Source organism: Aegilops tauschii, chromosome 1 (assembly GCF_002575655.3).
Source record: "Aegilops tauschii subsp. strangulata cultivar AL8/78 chromosome 1, Aet v6.0, whole genome shotgun sequence".
Lineage (NCBI taxonomy): Eukaryota > Viridiplantae > Streptophyta > Magnoliopsida > Poales > Poaceae > Aegilops > Aegilops tauschii.
The window spans coordinates 350,225,725-350,238,379 of NC_053035.3; the positions used below are offsets into that span (position 1 = coordinate 350,225,725).

At 40.3% G+C, this 12,655-nt stretch overlaps 1 long non-coding RNA gene across 4 annotated transcripts; it reads left to right on the plus strand.

The window, feature by feature from the left end:
• Positions 1-2,465: 2,465 nt before the first annotated feature.
• LOC109751127 (uncharacterized) lies at positions 2,466-4,537 on the plus strand. 4 transcript variants are annotated; one of them, XR_002230044.4, is made up of 3 exons: positions 2,466-3,808; positions 3,926-4,071; positions 4,159-4,537. It is a non-coding gene; the product is annotated as an uncharacterized lncRNA (long non-coding RNA). The 4 variants fall into 4 exon arrangements; XR_002230042.4 differs by having other exon boundaries at positions 3,926-4,064; XR_012182955.1 differs by having other exon boundaries at positions 2,466-4,071.
• Positions 4,538-12,655: the final 8,118 nt, after the last annotated feature.

A 12,655-nucleotide genomic window follows, 5' to 3' on the forward strand; every position in this document is an offset into this window, starting at 1 on the left:
CCTGGCCGATCAATAACGCGCCTGTAGCTTGCGTAGGCGACGGCGGCTCATCGCGTCGGTGCGTAGGCACGTCCCGGATCAGGAGGAAGCCGCATATCGCCCTCTCATCGTCGCCGTAATCGTGTCGCCGCCGCCTGGCAATGATATGAACGCAAGGATGAGATGGTCATGCGAATAAAAGGGTAAAAAGCCTAATAGTCTAATATGCTGGCAACAACGTGCAACAGTACGTGTGGTTATCCCTAGTATCTCGGAACTACTTTTCCAAATGCACGTTATCCCTTCCGTAATATTGCATGTCATTAATTAATAGTTATTCTTCACCCCCTCTCTATTTTGACATCAATGCACCGTATTTTTATGTTTCGTAAATTTTGTCTTATTTCATACGTAAAAAGAAAGCGTAAGAAAATATATACTTGCCGTAAAAAATATTTTATGTTACGTAAAGTTACGAACGTAAAAACATACATAAAATGCGATATTTCTGGTCTTATAACCTTTTTGATTTTGTTTTTTATACCAAATTTTACGTAGGGAATCAATATAAATGTAACTATTTGTATTCCAAATGTAATTTATTTATGAAGCGATCGTAAGATTACCTCGGACGAAGAATAACTTATTCTGCAACCTGCGTGATGAATAGTATTACTATATATATAGGGTACCACTATTCTGATCTTGGGATCAAAATAACTATTTGGATCACATCAGGCCTATATAGGGAGCGACCGAGGTGTTCCTGAGATTCCTGACCGGTACAAAGAAAAAGAAGGAGGTAATATCATTATGAGTCACAGAACTTGCGCTGAATGTTCAGTTTAGTGCTAGAACTTTAAAAATACGGATTTTTGGTCATCTAACTTGACTCAAGCGTGCAAATACGGTCACAACACCGTCTGAGTGTACAGCCCCACCTGCTAGTGAGTAATGGCACTCCGTGTGATGCATTTTTGCACAAAACACCATCATGTTTTTTATTTTTGTATTAAACCTCCTTGCATCTATTTTATTTATGAAATACGCCTATCACTGTACTGCTCATAAATGAGAAAATTAACAAAAATAAGGATGTTCGCAGGTCTCGAACCGATGACCAACTAAAACATGACGAGTAGCTATACTACTACACCCTTGAGGATGTAGTAGCTAATATGGATAGCAATATCAATTGACCAGAACGTGTGCGGTCCTTAAATGGGTAATGCACACCATTTTGCATGTTTTAAGATATCTGCAAAACGTAGATGCTAAAATTATGTACCCCTAAAAAAGGGTACTAAAATTATGTTCAAATATTACTGTGTTAAAAATATTATACATACAAATGATGATTAGTAAATAAAAAGATTTAAATATAAGCCTGTGTATACAATAAAATATTTAGTACGAAGAAAGTGATAAAAATATTGAAGGTATATGCAACACATATGTACTCCGTCGGATTAGAATTAATTGACGCAACCTCTATACCTCCTGTCCAAATTACTTACGCAACCTCTATACAATATTGTATATAGGTTGCGTCAATTAATTCGGATCGGAGGGGGTAATAAAATTATGTTCAAATATTTGTATGTTAAAAATATTATACATACAAATGGTTATTAGTAAATAAGACATTTAAATTTAAACCAGTGTATTATATAAAAATGTTAAGTTAATGCAAATGTTTAAAATGTTTATTAAAGAAATAGTAGTTGAAATATATAAATTATTTTAAAAATACTTTATTAAATGTTTACAAATACTTTTGTTATTTTAAATTGGACAAACATTTTTGTAATTCATAAATATTATTTGAAATGTATAAAATGTTTTTAAAATAATACATATACAATTTTAAAAGTAAGTTATTTCGTTTGTATTGACAATATATGTAACGTACGAATAATTAAATGTTATTTTTTTACCGAGATCATAATTTACACACTATGTAATAATTTATAAGAAAACAAAGGTGTAAAATGGGCTGCACTGATCATAGCCCGTTTCAGCTGACGGGCGCATGTATTTGAGAAAAGAAATAATAATCAGAAATAATAATCAGTTATCCAGACGAAGCATGAAAGGTGTTTGGCGCGGTAGTTCACAAGGTGTGCGGTCCTTCAGGAGGTCGATTGCTCGTGCCCTGACCTTCCAGTTACATATTTCATTTTTCTAAGATACTGTTCACTGACAGGTAGGTCCTGCTTCAACTTTTATTTTGCATACGTAAAAAAGTCCATGGAATTATCTAAAAAAATCTACTCCTAACAACTGACACATGGGCCACTATCACCAGGCATGCAGAGTGTACGGGTGGATACAGCAGAAAGCACCGTATCTGCACTGAATGACAAGTTAGATGACCATAATTCCGTATTTTTAAAATTCTAGTATCAAACTGAACATCCAGCGCAAATTGTATGACTCCCGATGATATTACTAAAAAAACCACCCCACCCCACTCCCCACGAGCCCACCTTCCCCGATCCCATCTGGCCACTGCCTCCCTCCTGCCCCGCGCCAGCAACCGCGCTGCCGCCGGGCCCCGGCCACCAACAGCCCCGCCGCCCAGCCCAACTCCGGCGAAACCCATGTCCCCGGCGTACATCCGAGGCCGCGCGCCACCTTCAGGACACTCTCCATGGTGGAGATCCCTTGCCCCACCGCTTGTTCCTCCACGAACCCTGCTTCCTTCCGGGATCCGTCGCCACCACGCGGCGGCGAACTCCCCCGCAGGGATCCACTGGGGACGGCGGCGTCCCGATCCCTTGCCGCGGCCAACGACCTCCTGCTCCGCCCTTGCTGTGATGGCCGCCGCCGGCCTTCCTCCGCGCTGGAGCTGCCCGTCCCCTACCTCCGGACGCTGTTTTGGTCTCCCCCACCTTTGGCAGTAGCTACAACGTCGGACATCTCCTGCAGTTGATCAGGTCATTGACCACCGCCCGATGCGGCGTCGGACTAGCGGATCCACGCTGCTCCTCCACCTCCCAATGCCCCCGGCCCGTCCTGCTGCTCACCTCCTCCTCGCATATGCATCAACAAAACATGGCAGCCGCTGCAGTCCACATCGTTCAACAGTAGCAGGTCAACTCCTCCAAGGTCACACAAGCTCGCCGCCAAAAGCCCACGGTCTATTGAGCCAGAGATGGCACTGGACGCTGCCGCGGCCGGTCATCTGGATCGGAGCCACCAACCCATGTCCGCACAGAGGGGGCTGGTAGCAGCCCCGTTGATGGGGATTGGGCACTATCTGCAGCTACAAGTGGCATCGACCTGCAGCTGCAGGGAGCGTCGACTTGCAGCTGGAGGAGGTGTCGACCTAAAGCTCGCCACCCACGCCACTATGACCTACTGCCACAACGGTCCACCACCTACAGCCGGCGCCGCAGCGCCTCGGCCGTTCAACTATGCCACCTCAGGCCGTTCAACTATGCCCCCCGCCATCGTCGACTCCATTTGCTTCCTTCCGCTGTACGCGGCCAGCTCCATGAGCTACTCGCCTCTACTCTGTTTAGAAGAGCGTCGTGAGCTCGTCCAACTATGGCTGCTTCTCTGCTGGTATGTATGCTTCTCTGAAGGTACTATCTTAAGCTTGTACAGCTTATCAGTATATGAATGAAAAGTTATTAATCTGAAGTTCAGAGATTATAAAGAAAAGAAGACATGGGATCTAGGATCTAGTGATTTCTAGGTAACTTGCACAAGAAATACAGGGCTGGTTATTTGTGGAACTTGAGCTACACAGAATTGAGGTATACTGCTTTGTTTCTTGGATGGGTGTGTACGTTTACTGGAAATTGAACCCGCGTTACAAAAGGTAGGTACCAGAAATGAGGAAAATGATTTTGTTAGAGAAACTATGCAAAGCAAACTTTCATTCATTTTCCTAAAATGACATGCCTTAATTTATCCAATCTTTTTTTTGCAATTGCAGTGTCATGCCGTTAAATAATGCCATGCAATCATCAGGTGAAAACCTGCAGGTGACAACTCCTGTTGTGGCCATTTCTGCTCGGGCAGATCCCACTCCTGTTGAGAATAGCAGCACACAAAAGGCTCAAGTTGTCGATTAGGTAGTAGGTACAAACTTCATATATTTCTGTATCTTAATAATGCTATATAGTACTGGCATCCTGGTATTTATAGCGAATGCTTTTGTGACTGCAGATGGCAATCAGTGAACAGTTTGGTTTCTTCTCTTCTACAAAGAGTTTTTTTCCTCCATCAATACCGGTGGCCGCTCTAACTTTGTGAAGCTAGAGAAAAAAGAAGACACATGGGAAAAGATAGTTAACTTACACATACAGTATGATTTTTCAGGCATAAGAGAGGATAAACTTTCTCATCTAGTCATTTTGCTTGTGTCTAGCAGGGTTATGAGCTGAAGGCGCATTAACTTGGCTTGCCCACGGCGGTGTCTGATACAGTAGTCTGTTAATTTTCTGATCGAGTTGAGCAGAGCAATTTAAGACTAATTAATGCCATGCTGTAAATTTGTTGCACAAACAAACTGATGAACCAACAACGAAATTATAACTTGGGCATATGAAACAACCAAAGGCTCCAGCCAAGTATCATCACAGTCCATCCAACATTTTAGCATACTTCCACCAACATGGTTGTGGGCACAAGTCACCTAGCGACGGTGGCTTTCGCTTTGGGTGTTTTACCTGCTCTAGCATGGTTGATGGTAATTTTACAAAACTAACAAAAAACTCCCAACAATTTGGTCTGCACCGGATAGGGGTTTTGTGTTGGTTTGCCAATTGCCGCCAAAAACCTAGAAGGCCAAATTAAAATAAGGGAGTGGTTCAATGTTTTTCATTTATTATAAAACTTGGATTTTTCCCATTAATGGAAAATAAAACAAGAAGTCCAAATTAAAAGATAGAGCAATTTAATGTTTATAAGAAACGCATATTTTTGCTCGTTACTAAAGAATAAAACCAAGAAGTGCAAAAGGGATTTTCTTCAATACTAAAGAATAAAACAATGAAGTTCAAAATTTAAAATGAAGTAGTTCAATTTATATAAAAAACTTAGATTTTCCTCGTTAATAAAGAATAAAATCAAGAAATTCATTTTAAAAAGCAGAGCAATTCGAAAATAATTACACAACTTGGATTTTTCCCGTACATAAGAATAAAACAAAGAAAAAGCCCAAAGCGCCCCGACCCCCCTTATCCCCATCGCCCACCCTTCCCCACTTCGACCTTTGGCCGCCGCCCACCCTGCTACGGTGCACCTTCCCGCCGCCGCCTCCTTCCAGGCGCGCCGTCAGCCCCGCCTCCTCCGGGCGCGCCGCCATCCCCGCCACCCAGAAGACTATTATGTCGTATAGTGTCGCATCGCACCAAGTCTTGTTACAAACCCAAAGAAGGTCACCAAAAAAAGCATCTCAAACAATTTTATAAAAAAGTTTTTCTTTGTTAAAATAAAACTAGAAGTTCAAATTTAGAAACAGAGCTGCTCGATGTCTATTAAAAAGTAGGATTTTTCCGTTACTAAAAGAAATAAAACCAGGAAGTCCATATTAAAAAGATGGAGAAGTTCGATGATTATAGAAAACTTCGATTTTCCTCGTTATTAAAGAATGGAAACAAGAAGTTCAAAAATTAAATAACAAAAAGTTCAACTTTTAAAAATAGAGCGCTTCGAATTTCATAAAAAAGATTAAGAAATAAAAGCAGGAAGTCCATATTAAAAAGATGGAGAAGTTCGATGATTATAGAAAACTCAGATTTTCCTCGTTATTAAGGAATGGAAACAAGAAGTTCAAAAATTAAATAACAAGAAGTTCAACTTTTAAAAATGGAGAGCTTCAAAATTTCATAAAAAAGATTAAAAAATAAAATCAGGAAGTCCATATTAAAAAGATGGAGAAGTTCGATGATTATAGAAAACTCAGATTTTCCTCGTTATTAAAGAATGGAAACAAGAAGTTCAAAAATAAAATAACAAGAAGTTCAACTTTGAAAAATAAAGCGCTTCAAAATTCAGAAAAAGGGATTAAGAAAATCACATTAAAAATTCATAAAAAAAAGTCAGATATTTTCACGTAACCGAAAGAAGTTCAGATTGATAACTGCCAGAAGTTCACGTACTACACGGCGTGCATTTTGTATTAAAAAAATAATAAAAAAGCAAAGTCTAAAAGTTTTGTTATTATAAGTTTAAGTCCTCCGTCGGAGAAAGTTAAAAAAAATATTGTAAGAGAGGTTTGTACAAAAATAATATCATTTGTGTAACACGGACGAATAGATGAGAAAATTACAAACGAAAATATGTCACAGAAGTTCAACGTGAAAACAGCAGGAAGTTCGACTACTAAAGTGAATGAATTTCAGATGAAAAACTTTTAAAATTGTCGCGAGTATGAAAAAATGATCAACACGAGAAAGTTGCGTGTTTACATCAGTTTTCCACCGGTATATTACTTGCTCAATTCTGGTGAGTGCTCCGGTGAGTGGACGGAGAGCTACGGGCAAAAAAAAGCACGTGAAAAAACAGAGTGAAGTTCAAGTAGACATGCCGAGAAAGGTTCAGGTTCTTCAAGCTGTGCATTTTCGAAGAATCTGTTTCGTGATAATGGCAGAATGAATGATCTCGCCGTTTTCGAAATTACTTGAAAACGGTTAGGAATCTGAGAAAACCATCAACATGAAAAAGGTTAGCATTTTCCTTAGCTTTTCAACGGTATATTATTTGCCCCATTCCGATAAAGTTTGTACAAATTATGGCAAAAATACATTTTTAGCCATTTCAAAATTGACTTAAAATAGTAAGGAATTGGGAGAAACAATATATACAAAAAAGTTTCGCATTTCCTCAATCTTTCCAACGCCATATCATTTGCTGCATACAGATATACGGTTAAAACAATAGATCGAAAATACAAACTCGGTGGAACTTGTACCGTTTTCTAAATTACTCTTACTGTTCAAAATTAGAAAAAACTTTCTACATGAAAAAGTAGCGCATTTTTATAAGCTTTCCAACGCCATATAATTTGCCTCAATTAGATTAGCCGTTTAGAATTGACATCGAAAATATGAACTCGGCTGTTCGGTTTGCAAAATTTTACGATTTTGCAAATTAGTCTTTAACCGTAGGGAATTAGAGAAAACTTTCAACATGTGGAAGGAGCGGTTTTGCAGCAGATTTCCGACGCCGTATTATTTGCCTCATTTCGATAAACGGTTTAGAAATGCAATCGAAAATACGATTCACGTTTTTTGTATGAAGAAAAAACGGTTTTCAAAACTGCTCTTAAACCGCTTACATTTTGCGAAAAATTTAACTTGGGTCATGATACTGGTGTCCATAACTTTCGAACGGTATATCACAAGCCCCATTTGGGCAATGTTGGCGGAAGTTCAACCTAGCACTAGAGAAGTTCAGGTCGAACAACTCAGACAGTAAAATTGCAAAAAACGCAATTTCATCACAACCCGAGAGCAAAATCTTCCAACGAGCGAGATTCGTATTTAAAACCGGTATTTAGTTGCTAAAAAACGTTTCTAAATTACACTAACATCATATAGAACACGACTAACAAGAATAATTTGCGGGGGAAGCCACTGTTGCGAAGATAGCCCGAAGGTCGTGTTCGTAAAGAGGGAAGTTCAGGCGTGTTACTCAGGCAGTTCAAGTGTGATCAGAATATTATTTTGATCCCGTGATCAGAATAGTGTTTATGTGTGTGTGTGTGTGTGTGTGTATATATATATATATATATATATATATATATATATATATATATATATAGATATATGACAAATTTTATCTACAAGCAGTGGTAGTTACCACCTAGCCAGCTGCCCTCCACGTGTCCACACCGTTGCACGTAGCACCAAGCCAACTAGATTGATGGATCCGGTTAACGGGTTCTATGGAAGTCCAATAGGACCAACTAATTTAGTTTTGTTATTAAATAATCCGGCAAGTTGTTCAACTACTTCCTCAAATCTGGGCCTCATACATGGATCAAATAGTTTATTGGATAAGCATGTGCGGACGTGACCCCTATTATTCCCAGAGAAAGAAAATGTAGCCAGAATAGTATAGTGTATGTAAACTTTATACATGGATCGTAGTTTTTGTTAGAAGTAGGTAGTATGGAGTGTGAACTTTATACAAAAATGATTGTATGTAGTATAGTATAGTATGACACATAGTATAGTATGTTGGGCTAGCTAACTACGTGCATGCATGCATCAAGCTGAGTGGAAGAATTGTACTAACGGGCATGCTCTTCCAAAAATCCCATGCGGCATGTACCAAGGCTTATATAATTCTAAAATTCTACTGTACCAAGGCTTATACTACATACTACATACTTTCTTAAAAGGAAAATACTATATAGTTTTGCTGGTGGCATACTTTCTTGGAATATGGCTGCATTTTTTATTTGAATAGTATGTATGTTTAAAAATAAGAGTAAAGTGTATATATAGTGGACTGTATTTGTAGCAGCAATATAGTATGGAGTACGTCATAAAAGAGAGTATGATCATCAGTTTTGCTAAAGCACATCTAGATGTGCCAATGGCACATCTAAGTCCTATGTCATTGATCTTACGTCAAGATTCGTGTGGATATTTTCTTTTTCTTTTTTCTTTTCCTCTTTATGTTTGATTCACTCACTTAGATGTGCAATAACTAGAGCACATCTAGATGTGTCCTAGACATACCCTATGATAATATATGCACCAGCAAGGATGAATTATATGGTGATATGGTCAATTCTTACTTTGTGCACACTCAAAGGAGTGGTATACAGAATGGAGTAATTTTATAAGAATATAATGTGTATGTAGTATGTTGTATTCTGTTAACAAAGTATGTAGTATTCTCCATTTAAGAAAGTATGGAGTGTAGTATGTTGTATTCTGCGAGGAAAGTATGAAGTATTTCCTTTTTAAGAAAGTATGGAGTATGTAGTATGTTGTTTTCTTATAAGAAGTATATAATGTTTTCCTTTTAAGAAAGTATGTAGTATGTTGTATATGTTGTATTTTGGTAAGAAAGTATGGAGTATTTTCCTTTTAATGAAGTATACAGTGTTTCAAAAATCTAGTATATAATGTAAGTTATGGAGTATATCATAAAAAGGCGTATATACACCCATGGTCGGTTGCGAGAACAAAATAAATTGACGACATGCCTTACAAACTTGAGCTATGTATAGGTTGGCGACAGTGTGCCAATCCGTTCTAAAAAAAGCTATGAAATATTACATACTTTGTTTAAAAAAAAGAGCAACTTTATTTATATACTATTAATTGATTCATCTGGTATGAAGTACCCGATGTAGTGCGTACATGATGCATGCAAACGTGATGCCAGACATGCATCATGGGCGTCCGCCAGACATGCATGATCATGTATTCATCTCTGGAGTTGTGCGAGTAACATGGTTCCAGCTGTCATCGCCGTGTGGCCGCGTAAAACCTCGTCGTCCCGCCGCACTGAAGCAGGAACCCCATCCTTCATATGTAATTCTCATGCCGGTGCAGTCACAAGTTCGCCGTGCGCCGCCGTACTTGGTTGTTGCCGAGGAAATCTCCATCTTCCATCTTCTGATGCCGACGACCATGATCATTTTGTCGTACAATGTGTAGTTGACACACCTAGACTGCAGTTTACAAAACAAAAGTATCATAAACCAAGACACCAGTTAGCAATTAGCTACGCATCTTGCTTATCTACTCAGTCAATACCTCCAAACGTCCATGCATGCCTCCAATCCAACCGGCGGTGCGTATAACCAAATACGGTTGTTTTCTGCAGCAAGAGAGAGAGAGAGAGAGCAGAAGGAAGAAATCAATTAGCAAGACACATGGATGGAAAAGAATCATGTAATTGCGTACCTCGGTCTCTTTTGGTACTACCATCGATCCAGTTATTGCATCGGGACGTGAGCGAGAGGAGAGAGAAAGAGAAAGGGGATTCCGTCCAGATCTGATTTGTTTGAACGCACATCCTTATCTGATCTGTTATATATACAGCAGAGACCAAAAAGATACCGGGAGGACCAAGAATATCGGAAGAGAGGCCGGTAAACTAATGAATCGGGCACCAAAAATACTAGTTTTCCTCAGACCCGCAACCCATAAGAAAATCAACACCCACCTCTTGATGAGATCAGACGGGAGTAAAGATGAAGGTAGTTACCCCATAGTGGTGGGATGTATCCCCCCTCTCTATCTATATATATATCAATTAGGCTTCAAGTGCGTACTTGTTAGTTAAACCTATGGTTAAAATGTGACACTAAATACGACTAGTAAGTAGTACAGTAGGAGTACTAGTATACGTCGGTCAAATTATTCATCATGTCCACACATTGAATTGACGTGACAACACGCTGCGCGTGAGGTGACACAAGAATCCCGGCGGCGTGTTCGGGTATTGTGGACTTCAGATTTGGAGTACCACTTATCTATCGAAATCTTTCATCATTCACTTAAAACAGACGATTGATCATACATTGAGTACCATATAACTGGAATTAACCGATGCAAGTCAAAGAAGGATCGGACGATGCTGCCGGCTGGCGTCAAGTTTGATCCCACGGATCAGGAGCTGATCGAGCACCTTGAGGCCAAAGTGAGTGCTAACAGCGCGAGATCTCACCCTCTCATCGATTTGTTCATACCAAGCATCGACAACGAGCATGACATATGCTACACCCATCCTGGGAACCTTCGATCGGCCGTCTACTTGCACAAACATATTCCTTTGTTTATAGCTCTATTTTTCTTTTTAGACGCAGACCTAGTGAAGCAATTACAATTTGACAGTTAATAAAAAGTGAAACAAGTGACTGCAACATGCCAAAGATGGTATGAAAATGCCAACTACGTACACTAAAACCTGTATTCGACAATACTGCAGGTATCACACTGAGTGGCCTAAGCAGGCATTTCTTCCAGCGCAATTCCAGGGCGTTCAAAAGGGGCACGTGGACGCGTCGCAAGATACAGTCGGAGTGCGGCATGCACGCAATGTGGCACAAGACCGGCAATACCTTGCCGGTGATGGTCAACGGCCGGCAGACGGGCAGCAAAAAGGTTCTGGTGCTGCACACCAACAAAAACTTCGACTAGCAGAGGACCAACTGGGTGATGCACCAGTACCACCTCGGGGACCTGGAGCAAGAGAAGGAGCGGGAGCTGGTCCTGTGCAAGATTTTCTACCAGATGAACACTAGGGCCAGGAGAAAAAAGATTATATATTTAGTTTGGTATTAGTACTTGTACTACCTTGTCGTCCGCAAGTTGGTATTGTTGTTAACGATCTTTCGGTATGAACTTGGCATTTGCTTCCAACCATCATGCCGAGGGTCGACGTGGATATAAAGCTGAATCATTTGTTTCGAAACGAATTTTCAGGCACCTGATTTTTATTTGATGGGTGGCATAAGCACCTGCCGTTCGAATTCCCAGTTCTCCAAATTTTTCAAAACAAGTGCATGCATTTATTATCACGATCAAAAAGAAATATACCTGCTGCATCCCAGTTATCAGTGTGTACTTGCAGAATTCTCTCGTTTATTGAGCAGGTATATTGTTTTTTTAGGTCGATTAAGTTTCAACTGGGCTGGAGACTGCCCAGGCTTGGTTTTGTTTTTAACAGGCCCAGCCCATGACGACAACGGGGCACAAAGATCCAGCAGGTATCTAATGGCCTCTGGCCCGCCAGCGTTAGTTATATTTTGTCTTACAACATCCGCAGGCAGTTTTTTTACTGAATCAAACACACAACCCAGTTTTATTTTCCTCTTGAAAAGCCATGTCCTAAATCTGTTTTCTAATATCTACCTATAGTTTTACTAGTTCATATACACGTATCATTATATTGAAAATACATAAAGTTCCCTTTTCATATTTACATCCTTATTTTTGTTGTTGTTTTCCCTCCCAGCGCTGATTTTTTACCACTGGTTTTCCCTTAAACCAACTCAATTGTCCCACGTCTTATTTGCTTACAAAAACAAAACGATTTTTTTGGAAAATCAATAAGTTCTGAAAAAAAAATGTTTATCATTTCGGGATTACAACAGTTCGGACTCCACCGAAATATGCAAAATAAGGTTGAACTTTTTGACCGTGGTCCTGGGCAGAAAATGGGCTATAATAAATTACTTAAGAATTAGCAAATGGGCTACAAATTATAAAAAATAGCAAATGGGCTCTATGTTGTCTGCCACAGATTTGGAGGCTGACTTGTGGGCCACTAAGTTCATGCGTACACAAGGTTTCTCAAAAAAATAAACTTAGTCAACAATCCACTCTACCAGCGTCAGACCGTTAGATGTCAATCTAACGGCAATCATGCTTCTTTAGTCTCTGGTCTTCCTGCTCCAGCCGCCCAAACCAGCGCCGGTGGAACCGCCTGCTCCCGCCTCCCGTGGCCAGCTGTGCTGCCGGGCAGGCCTCATGGTGAGGGAGTCCTGGACTAAGGGGTCCTCGGGTGTCCGGCCTGTTATCCGTGGGCCGGACTGATGGGCTGTGAAGACATGAAGACCGGAGACTGTACCCGTGTCCGGATTGGACTCTACTTGGCGTGGAGGGCAAGCTTGGCAACCGACTATGTAGATTCCCTCTGATGTAACCGACTCCATGTAACCCTAGATCTCTCCGGTATCTATATAAACCGG